The sequence below is a fragment of the Heterocephalus glaber genome, unplaced genomic scaffold (assembly GCF_053883595.1).
Source record: "Heterocephalus glaber isolate CG9 unplaced genomic scaffold, H.glaber_assembly_v1.0 deba00001673, whole genome shotgun sequence".
Classification (NCBI taxonomy): Eukaryota; Metazoa; Chordata; class Mammalia; order Rodentia; family Bathyergidae; genus Heterocephalus; species Heterocephalus glaber.
In genome coordinates, this window is record NW_028258410.1 from 19,215,894 (window position 1) to 19,237,509 (window position 21,616).

The following is a 21,616-nucleotide window of genomic DNA, read 5'->3' on the forward strand; positions in this document are numbered from 1 at the left end:
AGCAGGTCCCTGAGAAGGTGTCTGCAGTCTGTGGGGCCGCAGAGGACTCTGTAAGGCTGTGGCCAAGAGCGAGTGCCTGGCTGAGAGACAGGGGCCTGGGTCCCAGTCTTCGCTTTGCTTGGCAGGGCTGTGTGTGTGGCTGGGCCAGTTCCTTCCCCTCTCCCGTCCTCAGCTGCCACGTCTGTGCAATAGGTGTGGTGGCTCTGAGCACCTTTAGGGTCCACACCACTCAGGTGGCTTGAAGAGGCTCCCATGAGTCTGTTTCTGCTCCTCCCATTCCTCTTCACCGTCTCCGCTGGGAAGGCCTTGAGTATTCATTCACTCAGCAAACATGTATTGAGCACCTACTATGTACCAGGTCACTGGAGATGCTAATGGATCAGGACAGATGGTCCCTGCCACCCCCTCAGGAAACCTACATTCAAGTAGAAAAGGCAATGAACATGTCAAGAAAGAAATGACTGAGTGCTTTGAAAACACTAAAAGAAGGTCATAAGTGAAAGTAAAGTGGTGATTTTACCAGGGTGTCCAGGAGGTCTCCTGGGGGTGACATCTGGGCTGAAACCTGAGGATGGGAAGGAAGGCGAGGAGCCTTCTGGCAGAGAGAACTGCAAGTGCAAAGGCCCTGAGGCTGGCACCCACACAGGTGTGGGAGGAGCTGCAAGGAGCCAGTGTGATGGAAACAGCATGAGCCAGAGTGGAGGGGAGGCGGGAGAGGTCGCGGGAACAGATTGGGCAGGGCCTTGAAGGTCGTGGTGAGGCCTCCAGCTCTTACTGCACCACCTTGGGAAGCAACAAGGACCAGGTATATTTTTAAAAGATCCTTGAGTAGAGAGAGTGGGCTGTAGAGGTGGCGGGGGCACCAGGACACCAGGGGGACCACTGCAGTAGTCCTTGGGGGACATTCGGGTGTCCTGGGCTAGACAGTGGTGGAGTGGGGAGAAGTGGTCAAATTCTGAGTCCAGCTTGAATGGTGGGGCCCACAGGATGCACTGAGAGGAGTCAAACAGGAATCTGGGGTGAAGACCCTAGAGAATGGAGGTACCATTTGCCAAAACAGGAAAAACCCAGGCAGGAGCAGGGAGCAGGAGGCTTGGAGCTCCATTTGGCCTTGATAGGTCAAGAAGCCCATGACATACCCAAGTGTTGGTCAAGCCTTGAGCCTTCTCCCACCCAGAGCACCCACACTGTGAGTGCAGGGGGTGAGCGGTGGGGGTCTGTGGCAGGGATTCATCCCTGTGGCCCACTTCTATTTGTCTGTGGATGTTAGGTCCCCACCCCTCTGAGCCCATCATCTCCCACCCTCATGACTGATCCCTGTCCTTTTCAGTCTTCTGGAAGGAAAAGAAATGTGAGAGGTTCAAAAGAACAAATTTCCAGCTGGGGAAAAAGAGGGAAAGGGCAAGGACTATGTCCTTCTCTTTAAGGAGAGACCAATCTGCCTGTTCTCTTCTACCCACATCCCATTGGCCAGGACATAGTCACATGGCTGTTCCTAGCTGCAAGGGAGGCTGGGAAACAGTCTTCACTCTGGGCAGCCATATTGCCACTAAGCACCAGCAAATCTGTAACTATCAGAAGAGGATCGAATGGATGACAAGAACCACGCTCCATCCCGCTGCTATCCCATCTTAGCATTTTTTCCCTCACAGCACCGATCACAATCTGATAGTATCTCATTTGTTTGTAGTCTGTCTCCTGCACTAGAAAGTAAGCTCTGTGAGGGAAGAAATCTTGGCTGGTGTGTTCACACTGTATCTCAGCAGAACAAATGAATGAAAATGAGCAAATGCATACATGAAAGCAACCTGAGCATTTTTCCCTTCCACACCAAATATTTTTAAGGATTTTTTGTCCACATCTGAGCATACCTTTGAGGAAATGACAAGCATGTGTCTGGTATAGAGGATGCAGTGAGAAGGTCAAAAGTCCCTATTCTAGGAAAATACAGGTTAGCTGAATGTCATTTAGGAAAGGTCACGATCCTAATGTTATGAATATGTTGCAAAAATCCCAAACATGAACGAGACAGAGAAGAGCTCTGGGGTTCTAAGGGAGTGGAGTCCTCAGCGACCTGGCAGTCAGGCCTGAGTACTCAGCCGTGCTCACGTGGGCTAGGTGGGTCCAGGCTGCAGCCTAGGTAGCTGATGGGCCCCAGAGGCCCCTCGCTCCCTGGGCTCAGAACCCATCTCCCACGTGCCCAACCTGCCTTTCCCATGTGGAGGCAAAAGAATTCAAGCTTTAGGAGATGAGGCTACTGGTTCTTGAAATGTGGTGAGAGTCAGCCCTTTGTACCTGTGAGTTCTGAATTCCCAGATTTAGTCAACCATGGATCAGAGATACTTGAAAAAAATCGTGTCTGTACTGACCATGTACAGACTTTTCTTTCTTGTCATTGTTCACAACCCAATACAGTACGCAATCATGACATAGCAGTTCCGTCATATCAGGAATTAAGTCATTTAGAGATGATTTAAAGCACATAGGAGGCTATGTGTGGATTCTATGCAAATGCTACCTCATCTTATTTAAGGGACTTAAACATCCATGCATTTTGGTATCTACGGGGGTCCTGGCACCAAGCCCCTGTGGATACTGAGGAATAACTTCGTACATCTGGGGTACGTGTCACTTCTGGCTTAACGCAGGCTCTGCCTGAGTTCTGCTCTTGAGGCTGCCTCTTGCAACAGAACTTTGCATGGTCCCCAAAGATTGGACATTTACTGTCACTGTAGTGGGACCTTGTACAAGGATTTAGTTTCTGCGGCTCCATCTCCTCACCCGAAAGTGGGGCTGTAATTACAGGCCCATTTCTTCAGGGAGAAGACATCCCCTAGAGTTCTATATGCAAAGCATCTAAAGCAAACCCAGGCCAAATCTAGCCCCTACCTGTGTTTGTACTTCCCACCAGCTAAGAGTGGTTTTTATATTTTTGAGTGTTTGAGAACATCAGAAGGAAATATTATTTCACGACCAGTGAAAAGGGCATGAAATTTGAATTCTGGGTCCCATAAAGGCTTTTTGGAGCACAGCCAGGCCTGTTCAATTCTCGTTGTCTGAGGCTGACCCTCCACCTCTGGTTTTGACAGAGACTGTATGGCGCACGAAGTCTGAAATAGTTACTGTGTGGCTTTTTACAAGAGTCATTTGCTGACTCCCGGCCCAGTGGGCATCGCCTGGAGTGTAGCAGTTCTCCTCCCTCAGCCCTGGGGAGGCAGCTGCATTTATTAAGCACCGATGTGGGGGTCTCCCCCAGGCTGGAAGCATTGTGTTTGTGGTCTCCATCGCAACACTCTGAGGTAAGTGTGACTCTGTGCATTTTATAGATGAGGAAATTGAGGCTCTGAAAGGTGTTCGACTTGCCCAAGATCCCACAGCTGGGGAAGAGCTGATATTGGGACCCTGGGCCTTCTGGGCCGTGGGCCACAGACAGCCTCTCTCCCTGTCACACTCAGAGGGAGGGCTGTGTCTCCCCAAGGCCGGGCAGAGGGATGGCTTGGAAGAATTGCTGCAAATATGCGTTCTCAGGTCCTACTGCCGGTTCTCCGAATCGTTCTTTCTGGGGAGGCTCAGGAGTGGATGCTCCCAGGAAACTGGCCCAGTGGATTTGGGGGTGGGGAACCCCTGGGCCAAAGTGTCCGGGATAGGACGGCTGTCTAGGGAAGGGGGCGCAGGAGAGGCCACACAGGTAGGGGAGGGAGAGAAGGTGTTCAGGCTGGAGCCACTCAGGGCCTCTCTTGCCTCGGAGCAGGCTGGGGTGACCATCAAACTCTCCTGCACACCCTGGCGCTCCAGAGATGAAGCGATTCTTCTTACTGGGGCCCAGAGCCTTCTCTTTCTTGGGTGCCTAAAACAAATGGGAAGTCTCTCACCCTGGCCTCAAAGCCCTACCTACACTGCCTCCCATCCGCGTCTGTCACCCGCTCTGCACTCCTCCCTCACTTCTTCCATACCAGTCACACTGGCCTCCTTTCTTTTTCACTCAGTTTCTTAAGTTAGTAATTGTTTCTCATGCATGATGATTACATTCCTCATGGGGAACTGGTACAGGCACATGACACATCTTTGTTCCGCCTTTCCACGCCTTCCCCTCCCCCAACCACCTTCCTTCATCTCTCGTTCCCCTTCACATATAAAAAAGAACTCTCTCCCTACTTCTTATCCATCCTTTGTTTTGCTCTTTATATTTTGGGTATCTCATGCAAGAGAAACCATGCGATATTTAAGCTTGTGTGTCTTGTGGATTTCACTTAACATTGGGGTATCAAGGTGCTTCCATTTTCTCACAAATGACCTAAGTTTATCCTTCCTTATGGCAGGCTAGTACTCCATTGTGTGTAACTACCACATCTTCTTACTCCATTCATCTGTTGATGGCCATATAGGCTGGTTCCAAGGTTGAACTATTATGAATAGTGCTGTTATAAACGTGTGCCACTGTAATACTGTGATCCTGATTCTTTCGGGAAGATACCTAGAAGGGAAATAGCTGGATCAAATGGAATTTCTAATTTTAGTATTTTGAGGATTTCCATACTGATTTCTATAGCGGTTGTACTAGTTTACATTCCCACCAACAATGTAGAAGGGTTCCCTTTTCCCCCCACAGACTCGTCAGCATTTGATAATTATTTGATTTCTTGATCATGGCCATTCTTTCTGGAGTAAGATAGAATCTCAATGTGGTTTTAATTTGTATTTCTCTAATGGCCAGAAATGATGAATATTTTTTTCACGTGTTTATTTGTCGTTTGTACTTCTTCTGAGAAGTGTCTATTTGTTTTAGTTGTCTTTTTTTTTTCAATTGGGTCTTTTATTTTGGTGAGTCTAATTTTCTTTATGTTCTAGATATTGGTTCTCTTTCTGAGGAATAGCTGGCAGAATTTTTTCCCATTGTGCAGGTTGTTTCTTCACTTTGTTGGTTGTTTCTTTTGCTATGCAAAAGCTTTTTAATTCAATGTGATCTCATTTGTTGATTTGTGGTACTATTTCTTGCACACTGGGGCTCTGTTCAGAAAGTCTCTGCCTACACCTGTGACTTCTAGAGTTTTACCTATTTTACCTTCCCGCCGATTGCTTCTGTTTTAACGTTTAGATCTTTGATCCATTTTGATTTTAGTTTAGTGCGTGGTGAGAGACATGAGTCCAGAGTCAATCTTCTGCATGTGGATAGCCAGTCTTCCCAGAACCATTTGTTAAAAAGGCCATCTCTCCTCCAGTGTGCATTTTTGGCCTTTTGGTCAAAGAGCATATGAATGTGCTTGGGGTTGTTTCTGCATCCTCTATTCCGTTCCATTGATACACCTGGCTTTCTGCTGTTTTTTGTCTGTTTTTATGCTATTACCATGCTGTTTTTTCACTATTGTTTTGTCATTTTTGACTTCAAATCAAGATAGTGATGCCGCCTCCTTTGCTCTTATTACCCAGGACTGCTTTTGCTATTCTGGGTCTCTTCTGGTTCCCTATGGATTTTAGGGTTGTTTTCTCTTGTTCTGTGGGAACATTGCTGGTCCTTTGATTGGGATTGCATTAAATCTGTATATATATCAGTTTTGGAAGTCTGACTGGCCTTCTTTCTGACCCTCAAGATACCTCGTTGCTACCACAGAGCCTTTGCGCTTGCTGCTTCCTTTGCCCTGTTCTTTTCATCCTCAGACCTCGGCTTGGCAGATGTCTTCAAAGGGGCCTTTTTTGGACAGTTGCCTCACTCTCAAAGCACTCTGTCCCCAGCGCCCTGTAATACCCTCCTGGGCATTTTGATCTGTAGTTTGGCTCCTCTATCCTGGGGACAGTGACTTCCTACCTTATCTACAGTTCTGCCCCCAGAGCCCAGCACAGTGCTTGACAAACAGAAAACATTCCAGCCATGGCAACTGAATGGACATGAACAGTGGAAGGGGTCCAAGCCAGAGGAGGGCTGAACAGAGACTCTGGCTCTGTCCTGGTTAACACCCAGTGCCTGGGACTGCTGGGTAGATCAGGATGGCATGAAACTCTGTGGGATGAAGGTGGGTAGAGGTGCACTGGGGAGGATTCTACAAAAAGAAAACAAGGCAGTCAGAGGGACTGTGCCCTCTGGAGAGAAGAACACACTGTCAGAATCTAGAATCTTCTAGAATCTTCCTTCTAAAATCTTCCAGAGCATCCCCCTGCTTCTGCAGCCTGGAAGCTAATGGCTGCTCCAGTACCTCTCACAGAACAGGCCTGGGCCAGCCCTCCTGTTACTTGTTCTCATCACTCCTCGCAACTCAGATTAAGGAAGGATCACTGCCCCAATTTCACAGACAAGAAAGGCGAGGCTCGGCAGAGTGAAGGAATTGGTCCTAGGTATAGTGAGAGAAAATCAATTCTGACTCCAGAGCCTGTTTTTGGCCTCCTTGGTCCCTCCCATTCATGCCACTCTTCCACCCCACGCAACATGCCGTGGTCAGGAAGTCTCCTGGGATCTCGTGCAAAGACTCAGCAGCTCACCAAGGCAGAGGCTCTCAGAGACAGGTTGTTTCTACTTCCACAGAACTCTGGGGTTTGGTTTTAACCAGAGAGACACTGGTGGGTGAGAAGGAAGGCTGTTCTCAGCAGTGACTCCATGGACAATGGACAGGGATTAGGGGATCTGGATTCAAATCCCAGCCCTAGCTGTGTGACTTCAGTCAAGCTGGTGACACTCTGCACTTCTGTGTGCCCTTGTGGAAACCAGGGGTCTTAGCAGAGAGGAACAGAGGTCTGGAAGCCTTGAGGTTTATACTATGGAGGTCAGAGTGTGAGCTGGGCAGCTGCAAACCACCAGAGAGCCAAGGCCTGGGGCAGAGAAAGGACAGCAACAAAATAGAGAACAATCCCGGACATCAGGAGACAGGGTCCTGAGTGCCTTCACAGGAGCTAGTGTGCCCCAAAAGATGTCAGCAGGCATGGTCCCATCATCTGGAGATGGGGTTAAAGCAAATGCTACGAATAACTAAGTCAGGTGTTCAAGACCAGGCATAGGAGTCAAAGCCCCTCAGAGGGCTTCGAGGGCCAAGGAGGTGCCAGAGTCCACAACGCAGCAAGACGCACTCCCCGCTCAGCCCCGCACTCTGCTCCTACCCCCATCCCTATGTACATGCATAACTTCCAGATAATTCATATAATCCCCTAACTTTAGTGGAGCAGAGAATTACAAGCAAATATATGTGAAATTCATATATATTTCCATGTGCAAATTCCTGGTCACGACAATGACACCAGAAAACGCCATCAAGTTGTCAGGTGCTTGCACTATACATAGAAGCAACGTGAATGTGACAGCGACAAAAACAGAGAGGTACAGGTGTGTTGGCAACACCAAAACAGCGAGTGGCGTTGCCATCTGCTCTGTGATTTCTCCGACATGGTGAGTTGCTCTCGGACAAGTTCTGAACAAAAGAAAGTACAGTTCTGCTCTGGACTTCTCCACCGGTTGCTTTTCTGGGAAATTTAGGCTAGATTAAAAACTTGGCACAAGGTATTTGGTATAACCCTGGGCATAATGGTACACACCGATAATCCCAGCTGCCCGAAAGGCTAAACCGGGAGGGTCACAAATTTGAACCTGACCTGGGCAACTTAGTAACTTAGCAAGAACTTGCTCCAGAAAGGACTGGGATATATTCTAGGGCAAAAGGCCTGGGCTCAGTCACCAGTACCAAAAAAAAAAAAGAGAGATATTCGGTGTGAAGGCTGGCATGGTGGCTCACACCTATAATCCCAGCACTGGGGGCAGGGGGTGAGGCAGGAGGGTGCTGAGTTCAAGGTCAGCCTGCGCTCTATAGTTGAGTTCAAAGCTATTCTGGACTACCTAGCAAGACCACATCTAAAAAAGCAGTTGGTGTGTTTGCATGTCAAGTGCGGCTAGAATCTGGGGTGGGAAGACGTAAACAGGTGTTCGCCTGCCTGAATATCCACTGAGGTGGTCCAGCCCTGAGCAGGATGAGTCTCCTAGGACTAAGGCTGTCTCAGGCTTCACAGACTACCTGTATCCCAGCCTCGGCTCCCCATTGCCTCTGACACCTCTCCCATCCTTATGACTCCCTCAGAAATTTCCAGAACAGGTCCCCAAGAGCAGCCCCACCCCACTGGGATCCCTGAGTCCAACCCCAGTGGCCTCCAGCCTTGCTCAGATGACTCGGCTGCTCACTGCTGGCAGTCCTTTCCGCCCAACCTCAGGGTTTGTTTATTTACATGGCCAGTAGCAGGGTCCCTCCCCACCAAGAGGGCTGTGTCTCCTTCTCCAATCCGTGCACATCCTTGGCAATTAGCCTTTGAAGTCGAGGAGACCCTGGAAGCACCACTTGCCCAGGAAGCCCGCAGGCCCCGGCGGTCTGCTGGGCACTCTGAGGGTGTCAGCTGGCTAGCAGAGACCTGTGGCTGCCGTGCTCGATGACAGCTGGGAAGAGGCGACCAGTGAGGTCTGGAGCCCCTGCTATTCGTTTCTGAGACCCCGAGCCCTGCTGAGCACGTCCATGAGACAGTTTCTTATCCAAGCATCTGCTTTATGAGAACTGCACTCCTCTTGCCTGAGAAGGAAGACAGTGGGAGTAAAATGTCTTCACTTTCTCCTTCATCCTTTCCTTTTCCTTGGCCACACCCACACCCACCTCCTGCAGTAGCCATTACCTTCCGGCCTCAAAGAGGGGGCTGCATCTGAGAGGAAGTACATGACTTTCAGGTTCAGGTCCTCACAACTTAAAGCGAGGGGCTTCTCAAAGTAAATGGCAAATATTTCTCTTATGTGGTTATGCGCAGAATCAAAGCCATGAGGATGTGCCTCCACTATACATGATTCCTAACCTTCTCTGCCCCTGCCGGGGAGGTGTTCTCATCCCCACCGCAGACAAGGAAACTGAGGCTGCAGTTGGGGCGGGGGCTGACTTGCCCAAAGGGCCACTGAGGTCAGGGCTGGGACTTGGCCTAGGTCGGCTGCCCCCAGAGCACACCCTGCTACGGTCACCCTGATGCGAAGTTGTCCTTCTCTCTGGGTAGAAATAGCTGTTTTGCCTATTTTCTGTGAATAGGTTTCCAGAAAGAGTGTGATCATGCCAGTGAATTGGAAATTACAGTGCTTATTACAGAGCTCGGTATGGTGGAACTTAGTATTAGCCAGCCACCCACCCGCCTGGCGCTAATGAGAGGCTGTCTGTCATCTGCTTTACAAATCCTGGTTCTCTGGGACCTGTACTTTAACCAGTTGTGTTCAAGCCCTGGTGAGCCAGGGGTGGCAGACAGACACCCCACATTTTATTGAGGCTGGCGAGATAGACGCAGGGTACCATTAGTACAGCTTTGAGTTCGAACACTGACTCTGCTGCTCCGGGCTTGCACAGCCAGGGGAAGCAAGCAAGGCACAAAAATCCAAGATCAGTATTAATTTTCTCTTCACTCAGACTCCGATATGGTACAGCGTGTCTCTGTTTTCTTAAAATTTAGGTATTTTGTTCATCATGGATATACCTGCATCTACTTTTTATATAGAGATATTATCTGTACATAATGGTGCTGGGGGTCAAACCCATGGACTCACACACGCTAGGTGAGCACTCTACCTCTGAGGTGCAGTAGGAGAAATCCTTGCCCCATTAAGGATTTTTTTTTTTGCATTAAGTTTGATTTTTTAAAAAACTCGCATTAAGATATCATACACAGTTCTTAGGATGATTTAACTTACTATTTCTTACATTTATGATAATGTGAAAGTGATCTCTATTCAGAGTAAACCATCCTTCGAATTTTGACTTCTGATTTTTTCTGGGCTCGAGCTATGTGGCATGGTTGGATCCTGTCACATGCCTGGGCGGGGGCAGCAACCACAGGGGAGACATGTGATGCTCTGCAGTGTACTGTGCTGCTAAACTAGGGTGCTCAGCAGGTTAGGGGATTCCATCCATTTTGGACCTAGGATACTGTCAGTTTATCAGGACACAAGTTCATTGTAAATCGAAGAGGACCTGTATCTTATCTTGATCACCAAGCTTTTTAGAGCTCCTTAAATTTTGCACCCTGGGGATTGGGGATTTAGCTCAGTGGTTCTGCCGCCTGACTCGAAAGTGCAAGGACCTCAGTTTGATCCCTGGTTCTAAAAAAAAAAGAAAAGAAAAGAAAAGAAAAATTTTGCACCCTGGAATTTTTTTTCACTCTAGTCCCAGCCTTGCTGCCATTGTGATGGACACATCACTCCCCTCTTTGAGTGCAGTTTTCCCATCTGTTAAACTGGGGATAGTAATAGTACCCACCTCATCAGCCTGCTGGATCTAAAGCCCCTGGCATACAGCTGGGACTCAACAATGGCTGCCCACCGTGGGGGAAGAGAAAACACCGGGGCACCACTGGTACCAGGGACAGGACGAGATTTCATGACGCAGGTCTATTTGTGCACAACAGGGCATCTCGTATTCCTGGCTCACACCCACTGGAAACCAGTGTGATCCAGACGTCATCACCATGACAACCAGAAATGCCTGCCCTCCCCCACATTTCCAGAATGCCTCCCAAGGGACAGTGCCATCACCACCGGGCTGGATTACAGTCTTTTGAGTCATGCAAGCCTGGGCTCAAATCCAAGTTGTCACTTAGCTTTGTGACCTTGGGCAACTCCCTTAACCTCTCTGAGCCCCATGCTTTCTTCAGTTGGAAAAGGACAGTAATGTCCCATGGGGTGATTTCAGTATTTGGATGTTCAGTTTGTGGTATCAGCTACTGTTATGATTATGTTGTTGGTATTCAAGAGCAACAATCTCTTCTTGGAGCCAAGCTGTCTTGTGGCAGTTTGGGGAGAGGAGGGAACCAGCTATCCACTGGAAGAGATTGTGAAGAGGGGAGAGGTGGCTCTACCCTATGAATGTTTTCTTTAATTGAACTGTATTAACATATTTTAATTAGTTGCCAATGTTAAAAAATTGAGTGTATAACACACACACATACACGCGCGCGCAAAATCCTAGATCAGTGACAGCAAACCTCTTAGAGCTTTCAACAACACAGTGCAGCGTGTGGGCCATAAGTTTGCTACCACCACTGCCCTAAATGGGTTTGTTCCTATTGAGAAGTTAGGAAATCTTGTCACCCTGAGGCCAGTGCTGTACCCTTCAGGACCTGGCAGAGGTACCCACTGAGAGGTGGCCGATGCACCTTCCTGGAGTTTGACAGCAGCCCACTCAGCCTTTGCATTTCCTGTCGGCACTGGAGACTGCTGAAGTTTCCACCCTTGGCTGGCAGAAGCAAGAGAGGGTGGTGCCCACTATTCAGAACACCGGAAGGAAGAGTTCTCCTGGAAGCCACCTGGGACTGAGTTGTCCGGGAAGAGAAGAAATCCTTGGCGGGAAATAAGGGCCAGGAAGAGTGGCAGAGAGATTCAGGCTTTCTGTCTGTTTAGTCTTGCAAGCTCCTTGCAAACTGTCATAAACCTCAAATGTTAGCATCCTAGAGAAAGAGGCTGCTCTGAAGCCCAGCAGGAGCAAAAACCTGGAGGCTGGAAGCTTCTTTGTCCAAGGACCCAGGGCTGGGCCCTGAGACAGTCCAGTCAGAGACAGGGCATCAGGTCCAGGGGCCCCAAGTCCAGTCCTTGCTCCACCACAGACTAGCTGGGCCACTTGTTGGTCCTTCCTCTCCTGGGCCATGTCCCAGCCTCTTCCCCAGTATGAGGAAAAGGAGCAAGTTGAACCAGGAAGTAGCTCTGAGGCTCAGAAAGTTGAAGTTCTCTTTTTCGCTATGTCCCCCAGCCTCCAGTACACAGTAGACGCTCAAGCAGGATGGGTGTGTCATCCTGGAGCTCTGTGGCACTTCGGCCAAGGCCAGGACTGTGTCCCTGGATGTCAGGCAGCTCCAAGAGCCCAGGAGAAAGCAGTGGTGCTGATAGTCTGTCACTGCCTGGGGGACATACAAACACAGGCCAGAAAAAAACATGGCTGAAGAGCTCCATCTTCTGGGACGAGAGCCGGGACCCCTTGAGGGCTTCATGACAGATTAGAGGACAGGAAAGGGGGTCCTGGGCCTGAGCAGCCACAGGATTGGTTCAAACGTGCTCTCTCTGATGTAAGGATCAAGTTGTGGTCACTGTATCCACAGCAGCTGACAAGAGGCCTCGTGTGCTAGCGGGGTCAATAAATAATTGATGGGAAAAAATAAATACAAGAAAGGGAGGGAGGGAGGAGTGGATGGACAGATGGATGATGAAAGACACAGGGACAGTGGATGGTGGATAAGCGGATGGAAGATGGACAAATAGAAGAATGGAGGATGAATAAAAGGAGGAAGGATGGCCGGGGAGGAGAGAAGGAAAGAAGGGAGGGAGGGAGGATATGGATGGGTGGAAAGGTGAGTGAACAGATGAATGGATGGATGGAAGGAAGGAAGACAGACAGATGGAAAGAAGAAAGAAAGGAAGTAAATGGATGGTTGCAAGGCTCAGAGGCTGAGTCTGTTGCCCAAGGTGCTCAAGGAAGAGGTAAAAAAAGAGCCTGGAAAGGATGACCCTGGCCAGGCTTCCAGTAGGCCTATGAGGAATTCTCCTTGGAGTGTTCCAGCCCGCCCAGCCGGCAGCTCAGTGAGGCAGGAGCCATGTCTACATTTACTGCTGTACCCCAGCAGTCATCATATAGAAGGTGCTCGGTGCTGTCTCTTTGGCACATGCAGGAGTGGGGGACTAAGTGTGAGCAGTGCTGGCTGTGGCGGTGGGTGGTGGCCTCACCTTTGCAAGCCTCAGGTTCCTGACAACACCCACCTTGTCTCCCTCCTTAGGAAACAAGATCGGATGGTGAAAGCGCTTTGTAAAGTAGGGCACGGTGCACAAATGGAAAGCGTGACATTAATAGCAGTGACTCTTCATAATGGCATCAGTGACAGTAGCAATAATGGCCCCATGATCACTGTATTAATTGCATCAATGACAGCATCATTCCTGACAGTGGGAGTAGAAGGATTAATGAAAGCCGTGACTGCTGGCCATGGCAGTGATGGTCACATCAGTGTGGTAGTAAGACTAATATTCTTGGGAGCAGGAGAGCGAAGGGAAGGAACAATGTTCTCATCTTAGTTATAAGTGACAGAAATTCAATTCCAATTGGTTTAAGCTCGATGAACAATGAAGAGGTGATTTAAGGGCTCATTCACTGGCAGGTCCACAAGTAACTCTGGCTTCTGGCCCAGACACATAGGCCCTCAAAAACATCATCAGGATTTGTCACTCCGACACGGTCCACTGTCTTTTGTCTCTGCCTTCCCCTGGGTGGGCTTCCTCTGATAACTGGTCCCAGCTCTTAGGCTTCTGACCTCCCAAATAGATGATCCCTTCAAAAAAGCACTTTTCTCCAGTAGTTGCAGCCAGAGTCCCAGGACTCACTCTCATTGGCTCATCTTGGGTCACATGCCCATTCCTCAGCCAATCACCATGAATAAGAAGGTTGACCTATGCTAATTGGACCAGGATGGTCACATGACCACTCTTGGGGCTGAAGGGTGGGGTTATCAGCAGAGGAGGAATGATAGGTAAGGACAGAAGACCTTTGGGTAGCCTTCAGGATACATCCAGATAAAGATAAAGCACCAGGTAAAGGTGCTTGATAGATTCTCAACAATTATTTTTTTTCCTCCTTGCGCTCTGAGAATAAGGAACAACCCATCAATGGAAGGATAGAGTAGCTAGGTTCAAATCCTAGCTGTGCTACTTGTTAGGTTTATGGCCTTGGACAAGGTCCTTAGAATCCCTGTGGCTCAATATCCCTAGCTATGAAATGAGATGATGAAATGGATTATTTTGCATATTAAGTGGTTGTTACATATAAAATGCTTAGAACAGGGCCTGGCACATAGTGGGTAGTCAATAAATCTTACTACTTTTATTACCTATAAAATGGAAGCAATTGTGCCAACTCATATGAGTCATGAGGATTAAAGTTTCTTTCCTCTGCCTGGATGCTCCTCTTCCAGATCTTCATACCGGTCCATCCTTTGGGTCACAGCTCAGATGTCACCTCCTGCATTGTCAGCTTTTTTTGTAACTATAACAAAATTCCTGAGGCTGAGTACTTATAGAGAAAAGAGGTTTATGTAGCTCACTGTTTTGGAGGCACCAGCTCTGGCGTGGGCCTCCTTGTCTGCATCACCTGGTAGATGACATCACAACGACAGAAGCCAGCACAAGAGCTCACAGAGAGGCTAGAGAGTGGCCAGGCTGGTCCTCTGTAACAACCCCAGGGAACTAACAGACCCCACAAGAACAGAACCACCTTAATCCCTTCCAAGGGCAGTGCCCCACCTCTTATATGCCCCACTGCCTCAACACATTGAGCACCAAGCTTCCAGCATATGACAAACTATGTCCACACTGTGGCACCTCCTTGGGAAGCCCTCCCTGATCACCGTAGTTGACCCTGCCCTCTACACCTGGTCACCCCTGCAGCAGCCTGTCTTGTCTTTGACCTCAAAGTGGCTTTTCTCATTTCCTTCTTTCTTCATTGCATGTCTGCTTCCCCGGCCAGATGTCTGGTCTTGTCTTGATCATTGCTGTGTCCTTGGATCTGGAACAGTGCCTGGCACATGGTTTGGGTTCCACTGATGGTTCCTGCATGAATGAATGAGTAAATGAGTGAATGTCCTGACCTTCTTCTCTCCTGGCAGGTTTTTGTATGCCCTCACCCCATCAAGAGGATGCTGGGCCAGAGGCACAGGGAAGGGGAGGCCTGCCAGTGTGCTGCCCCAGTTGCCATGGGAGAGACCTCAGGGAACCTGCACCCCCTGCCTCGAAGAAGGGCTCCTTTTGGTCTCTGGCCCTAGCTATGTGGAGGACCTCAGCTCTGGGTGGCCTTGGGGAGCAAGGCATCCATCTTGCCTTGGGTCATCCAGCCAAGGTCAGGCTAAAGCCAGCAGGACAGGATGCTCAGGCCTCGGATCTCACATCCTCCCACATCTGGCTGCTTAGCCAGGATTAGTGCAGGCACCATGCCCAGCAGCCCAGTCCCAGAACCTCTCAGACCCTTCCTGCCCTGGGGAGGCCTCAGGACCCACCAGAGACTGGGCCTGGGGCTGCGACAGAGGGACTGTCTTTTCTATTTTCATGTATTTATCATTAAAATTCAGTTCCTCTGTAGTTATTGAGCAAACACTATGTGCCGGACATAGGCAGAGGCTTGGGGGATACAGAAGTATGAAGATGGTCCCTCCTTTCTTGGAACTTTTAGGAGGGAAGACAGGCAATAAACGAATTTTTTTTTTTTTATGGCACCAGGGATCAAACTCAGGTTCTTGCACTGGTGAGGCAGGCGTGGTGCCACTGAGCTAAATCCCCTGGCCCATGAATAAATATTTTTAAAATGCATTTCAGCTCCTAAAAAAGGGATGAAGAAGGAGAAGAGAGAGCATGGATGGGCAGGCAGAATCCCTTGGTTCCCTTCCTGGTCCCAGCAAGGAGGCTTGTGCCTGTACATGGCTTGTGGGGAAAAGCGTCATGGGAGAGCAGAATTGGGTCCATCTCTCCACACTTCCTCCCTAGCTCCAGGACCACCATTCACCTCTCTCTTTCTCTTGCACATCAACCTCTTCTCTGCCTCAGGGCCTTTGCACTTGCTGTTACCTCTGCTGGAGCACCTTTCCCTAGATCTTTGCATTCCTGGGCCCTTTGCATTTCTCAGACTCTCCTCACACATCATCTCCTCAGAAAGGCCTTTCCAGGCTGTGTGAGCTCAAGTACTCACCTCTCTTCTTCCCTCCCTGTCCCGCCCCCCCTATTCTGTTTGGCTGAGGTGTGGTAGGATGGGTGGCAGAAATGGGAGTGGTCCTCAAAGCCCTCTAAAAGGAGCACCAGTCAAGGAAGGGTAAAGAATGTTGCTGGGGCTCTAAGAAAGAGAACACATTTCCCTGCAGAGCAGGCAGGGCCAGCCACATGGACAGGTGAGGGGCTGGGCAGGCAGGGACTCTGGCCCTGCATCCCTGGCCCCTGACTTGGAGCCCTGCAGGGCCCAGCGTTCCTAGGAGCCCGTGACTGCTTCCTTGGCACTGTTTTATGTTCTTCCTCATCGCTGGCCATGCCTCTGATGATTTATTCCCAGGCCCACACCCCAGCTCCCTGCAGAGGCCCCCATGGGCCTCACAACATGTGCAGGGGCCACTCATACGACTGTCCCAGCACAGCCTGGACTCCTTGTCATTTGGGGCCACCATGGAGGAACATGGACCTAGAGGAGCCATAGCATCAGATCTTTCTGGACAAGCTGGAGTCTGAATTCATAGGGAAAAGAAATGCTGGCTGCTAATTCACTGTGTGGACCAAACCTTGCTGCCCATGGGGTGAGGGGTGGCCTCAGTTCACACTGTCACCCCACTCGCCCTTCCTTGGCACCAAGAGGCAGGCACTTGGAGGCGTTCACGTGGCTGCACAATCCTTGGTGGCACGGATCCCTGTCCAAGATCCTACTAAGGGTCAGTGTCTGAGAAGCCCTCGGGCTGCAGCCAGGACCCTCGGATGACATTTTATGGAATGGAATCTTCAGGAATTTTGTTCAAACGCTGACATCCTGGCAGCTGGTTTGTTTATTTACAATCCCTGAGCCTCAATCCTGCTCCCTCCAGACGCAGTACTTCCTGAGAGATGGAAAGTTTGGACAACTCCGGATGGAATCCAGACTCTGATCAGCAGCGTGGAGCTCAGGGAGATTCCACCAACTGGTGGGTCTCTTCTGGCCCTCCATGCCCCCATTCCTAGGTCTGTGGATAAAGGGCATGGCATTTGTCAAGGACCTACTACGTGTCAGGTTCCTTCTGTGTGGTATCTTTGTGTGATTTGGTCACTTCCTGACTGTGTGATCCTTAGCAAGTCACTTTACCTCTACGAACTTTAGCCATCTCCCCTGTAAAATTAAGGTGCAGGGTTTTTTTATTTTTTATTTTTTATTTTTTATTTATTTATTTATTTATTTTTGGTGCCAGGGATTGAACTCGGGTTCTTGCACTTTCGAGGCAAGTGACAGAACCACTGAGATAAATCCCCAGCCCTAAGGTGCAGTTTGGTTAGCCAGCCTCACGTTTTATTTGCATCAGAAACCCAAACCATGTTGGCCTAATCAAAACAAGACATTCGTTAGTTCTTGATATTGGAAAGTTCCCATTCAGGAATGGCTGGATTCAGACGCTCAAATAGTGTCGTCAGAAACCTGCCATTAACTCTCAGCACAGAGCCTCTGCACCAACTACACTCTTGGGTAGATTATTTCCAGAGAGCCAGAGGTGACCGCAAGTCCCTGCAGATTAATATCCTGTCAGCTCCACAGCCTCCGATAAAAGCTGGTGCCCCTTTCCCAGTAATTTCAGGAAAGTCCCAGGATGAATCCTGATTGGCCATTTTGAGTCACTCCCACCTTGCTGAACCAATCACATTGACCTAGCACACCCACCCCACAGCTGGCTGGCCCAAGCTCAAGTCCTAACTCAGCTGGGTGAATCAGGGCAAGGTATTTAACTGCCAAAAGCGCCAGACTCATCCTGGGCTGGATGGAGGTCATAGAGAAGCTCCCTGCCTGTGGTGCTGAATAAGCGCTCTAGGACCTACACCCACTGACTGAGGAGGCTGTCACCCCCACTCCATGCCTGAGCACACTCAGTGACTTCCGCTGAGAGCCCCCACCTCACAGCTCTCCCCTCTAGAATCCACCTCCAGCCTCCATGGCCCCTAGAACCCTCCTCTTTCCCCTGAAGCCTCACCCTCTGTGCTTGGTTTTCCCAGCTGCCAAACAGGAATTATGAATCTATCTTTTGGATTCATGTAAGGAGTAAAGGAGATTGGTCGTGCAATGCAGTTGGCACAGTGCCCACATAGTGAGAAATCGATATATATTAGCTGTTGATTATATCATGATTACCAGGCATGCAGCTGTTAACCCAAGCCTGCATTTCCCCATGGTGCCTTGTATAGGAGAGGTACTTGATAAACATTGCATTTGGGTTGTCCACTTGAGGGCATAGCTTCTAAACCCATCTATCCACCCACCCACCATCCATTCCACCCATTCACTCACTACCTGTCCACCCACCCACACATCCACCCATCCGTCCATCCATCCACTCACCCGCCCATCCACCTACCCATCTACCCACCTGCCCATCCATCCACCCATCCACTCACCACCTGTCCACCCACCCACACATCCACCCATCCACTCACCCACCCATCCACCTATCCACCTGCTCACCCATCCACCCACCCACTCATCCATCCATCCACCCATTCACCCACCTGCGCACCCATCCAGCCAGCCACTCATCCATCCCTCCAGAAAATGAACCAAGCATTTGTTCATTTTTTAAATGCACCAGTATCTGTTGAGTGCCAGCCCCTCACCAGTCTCTGTGCTGAGCTCTGGGGATCCACAGTCCCTGCCCTCATAATGCTAACTGGGGGTGGGGGTGGGGCAGAAAAGAAATGCATGAGTAAACAAGATGACTGCAGATTAGGATAGATCACCTAGGAGGAAAAATGGTGTAGGAAGGAGATTATTTTGAATCAGGTGGTCAGATATCCTCCCTACAGAGAGAATGAAAGGGATAAGAAGGAACCAGTCATAGAAAAGCTGGGAAGAAGACATTGGAGGCAGGGAAACACATGCAAAGGTCCTGAAGTGGAAATGAGTATGGCCTGAGGAGGAGCAGATGGATAGCCAGTGTGGCTGGGGGTGACATGTGGAGGGGAGCAGAGGAAAGAGGTCTTCGAGGTCGGCCAAGGCTATGTCAGGTGGGGTTACATGGGCCTCCATGTGCATCCGGACTTTATTCTGAGAGAGGCAGGAAGCCATGGGTGGGCTTAAGAAAGAGAGCAACAAGACCGAGTTTCTGTCTTTAAAAGGCCGCTATGACGGGGCAATAAATGGACTGAGTAACGCATGGGAAGAGCATTTCATTCGGTGTGTCAAAAGTGGGTCAGGCTTTTCTGAGGAGGTAACATTTCTGCTGGGTCCTGAAGTAGGAAAGCGATCTGTGCTGGGCAGGGGGAGATGTGGCAGGCAAAGGTCTCTCCAGGAGACCTGTGGCTGGCTATATGGCAGAGAGAGATCTTGAGAGAGGTGCATTTCTTTCATGGGTCCAGGTGTAAACAGTCTAGGACAGGTATGGTGGCTCTGCAAAGTCGTCATCAGCTAGTCTCATCCCACCTTTCTTTTCTGCCTTTCTCAGAATGTGACTTTCAGCGTCATGGCTCCAAATGGCTGCTATAGTTCCAGCCATCACAGTTTCATCCCTGACAACAGGAATGAAACAGGAGAAAGATCTAGAAAGAGGATGTAGCCTTTCCTGCTTTAAAGACATTTCTGGAAGTTCATGCAACCCTTCCACTTCATCTTATGACCATATCCATCACTCGACCTGCATCTACCTGCAGAGAAGGCTGGAAAATGTGATCTTTAAGCTGATGAGCCATGTTAGCTAGTCGAAAGTCAGGAATCTGTAAGTGTGAAAGAGTAGGAATTGGGCACTTGCTGTCTGTCATGCATGGCTTTCCTCAAAGTGGCCCCAGGCCTGTGGGGAATTGGCTGTTTTCCAAAGCAGGTCCTTAGGGGGGGCAGGGAGAAGGGCAATGGACGGAGACTGTTACTGCTAAGATTAATGCTAATCCCAGTGCGCTCTGCGCTTAGTGTGTGTGGCTGGAGCCCCTCTAACATCTGCCCCTCACCTTTCCTCTTCCTTGCTTCTTCTCTCGCCCAAGTTCATTCATGCTTGTCAACAGGGTCCTGTTGCAGGACCTTTGCACTTGCTGCTCTCTCTGGCTGGAATGCTTTCCCCACTGATGTTCACAGGGCCAGCTCCCCCTCATCATTCAGATCTCAGCCCACAGCTCACCTCCACAGAGAGGCCCCCTGGACCACCCAGCTAGAGTAAACCATCTCCTGTTCATTCTCTTTCCCCCCGGCTTATTTCATTTTTCCATAGAAATGATCATAACTCAAAATTATCCTGTTGACTTGTTACTGTTCACTGGGTCGCTCCCCTCTGCAAGAACATGAGCTTCCCCAAATCTGATGCTTTTGCCTGGGTTGTTCCCTACCATACCCCTCCCACCCCGGCACATCACTGAATGAAGCCTTCATAAAAGCCTGACATTGTTACACATGGTCATTTTTACAGATGAGGAAACAGAGGCTCAGAGAGATGGAGCTCTTGGTGTAAAATAAACAGCCAGTAAATCTCAGGGCAAGATTTGAACTCAGGTCTGGCTGATTCCCTTGTTTTCTACTTGACCTCCCTCCAGTGCATAAAAGGAGCTCATCCAGACAGCTCCCACTGCCATTCTAAGGTCTTCCTTGGACCCAGGTATAGCTTCTTGGCTTTAAAGGAACACCTAGCAGTCTCAGCGCGCTTACTGTGCCAGACACTGCAGGCAGCCTCACCCAGCCTCACATGCTCAGCTCGGTACAGGGAGCCCCGGTGACCCCGCTGCACAGATGAGCAGCTGAAGCTCAGAGAGATTAAGAAACTTGTCTGTTGGGCCAGGGATTTAGCTCAGTGGTTTCGCCGCCTGCTGCGCAAGCGCAAGGACCTGAGTTCGATCCCTGGTACCAAAAACAACTTGTCTGTGGTCTCTCAGCTGGAAAAGTGGGGAACTGGGACTGCAATGCAGATAAAAGCGAAATAAGAAAAGTAAAATGCAAGTTAGGTTCTTGACCAGCATGTTTTCCCACCTCCCTTCCACTAGATCCAGCTCATTCATTTACTTTTAAATCTCGCTTATCGTGCATTATTTCCTTGTTTGATGAATGAATGAAGACCGTTGATTGTAAGGAGAGTGAAGGAACATTCACATTTCACAGAGATCATCCCAGTTTTTAACGTCAAGCTCTCGCTGCCCGAGGGTTGGGCCTGAGGAGAAGCAGCTGCGGGCCCAGGCCTCACCGCTCGCCTGCCCTTGCCCTTGCGCTACTGCTGCGCCCTATGAATCTCTAAGCCCAACCCTGTCCCTGAGGCCCACTCGGGCTGACCCCGGCGAACGGCGGCCCTGGTCTGACTGCCCCCGACCGTGCTACAGTGAGGAGCAAAGCCCGTGTGCTACCCCGACTCTACCCGCCAAGTCGGGGTGGGTGGGGCCTCAGCCAAGCGGTACTGTGCACATCCCCGGGCCCCGGGAGTAGTACAGCGCCGTCTGATAGGTGCAGAAAATCGAGTCCCCAGCGCGCAGGCAGAAGGTGACAGGAACGTACCACGGGTGCGCACTGGAAGCCTCTTCCGCCCGGCCACCCGCTGCTATTGAAGATGGGGCGCCCCTTGCCAGTCCCACTGAGCGGAGACGTCCCCTCTTCCCTCAGCTTTCTCCCGAAGGCTCTGGCACTAATGTAAAGTAACCCAGAACTCCAGTGCTGAAACCCCAGCAATTTCTCCCGCACCCCAGCGCCCGTACTGTGGCTCACAAGCCTGACTGTCAAGGGAGGGGTTAATATGCATCACTTCTGGGCTCAGGCCTTCCCCTGCCGTGGAGGCCGCCACACCTGTAATCGCAGCACTCTGGGAGGCTGAGGCAGGAGGACTGCAAGTTTGAGCCCAACCTGGGCAACGTAGTGATCTAGTGACGTTCTGTCTCAAAATTTAAAGAAAAGAGTTTTAAATGACTGGGGTTGTAACTCAGTGCAGTTTCCCG

General features: G+C 50.0%; 1 protein-coding gene across 1 annotated transcript in view; it reads left to right on the plus strand.

The window, feature by feature from the left end:
* Window positions 1-21,616, plus strand: part of Kcnb1 (potassium voltage-gated channel subfamily B member 1) — a 106,136-nt gene that overhangs the window by 64,294 nt on the left and 20,226 nt on the right. The gene's annotated exons all lie outside the window — the stretch shown is intronic.